We start from the raw sequence: 1,165 nt of genomic DNA, 5'->3' as shown, positions 1-1,165 counted from the left end.
AATCTGGCCTCAGATGGGCTGGGGGCCCCAAACCTGGCCAGGGGTGACAGAGACCCCCCAAGAGGCTGATGTGTTGGCGGGAAGGGAGCCCACCCTGAGAGATGTCACTGTCCTGCTGTGTCGCGTGGCGCTAAACCAATGGGCACTGAGTGGGCGGTCGACTGCTCCCTGGAGACCCTGGGGGCTGTGTTCACAGGGCGGCCGGGGGCCTGGCTGGGACCTGGTGTTGGGAAGGGGCCTTGCCTTGTGTGGGGCACTCGCTCTGCTGGCCTGTGTCCTGGTGAGTGTCTGTCCTCAGGACACACAGACTGGGGGCGGGACCCCTTCCCACGGGCTTGGATGGGCCACACCGCTGGGTGCTGCTGCAGGTCTCACAGGGGTCTTGGCAGACAGGAGGGTCGCCCAGCTCTGCTCGGTAGGAGCTCCAAGGCCTCGCCCAGGGCCCTGAGCTGTCACTTCCCCTCCCCTCGCCTCCCCCAGGGCCCTGAGCTGCTACCCTCCCTCTCCTCCCTCAGGGCCCCTGAGCTGCCACCTCCCCCTCTTCTTCCCCTCCCCCAAGGGCCTGAGCTGTTAAGTTTTTTTTAATTCATCTAGGGGCCCTGAGTTGTTACTCCCCTCTCCTCCCCTTTCCCAGTGCCCTGAGCTGTCACTTCCGCTCCCTCCCCCTCTCCCAGAGGTATGTCCCGCCAGCGGAATCTCCGGGTCATAAGGAAGATTCATTTTTAATTTTTTGAGGACCCTCCATGCAGGTTTCCACAGTGGCTTCCCCATTCTGCACTCCTGCCGACTGCGAACAAGGATTCCCTCTTCTCCACATCACTGTTAATACTTCTGTCCAGGTTTGTCGATGATGGCCACTCTGACAGGTGTGAGGAGCATCGCTCCTGTGGATTTAACTTGCATCTCTCTGATGATTAGTGACGCTGAGCGGCCTTTCCTATGTCTGCAGGCCCCCTGCATGTCCTCTTTGGAGAGGTGTCTATTTGAGGCTCTCTGCCCATTTTTTAATTGCACATTCTGGCGTGGAGGAATCAGAGTGTTTTATACAGCTGGGGCGAAACCCCCCGACCACCTGTGTCTAGCGCGGAAAAGATCTCCCTCCCTCGAGTTAGAGGGCTGTAACATTTTTTGATAGATCCCTTTGCCGTGCACAAAGAACTTTAGG

This window comes from Myotis lucifugus, unplaced genomic scaffold (assembly GCF_000147115.1).
Source record: "Myotis lucifugus unplaced genomic scaffold, Myoluc2.0 scaffold_509, whole genome shotgun sequence".
NCBI classification, from domain to species: Eukaryota; Metazoa; Chordata; class Mammalia; order Chiroptera; family Vespertilionidae; genus Myotis; species Myotis lucifugus.
Note: the sequence above shows the minus strand (reverse complement) of the source record.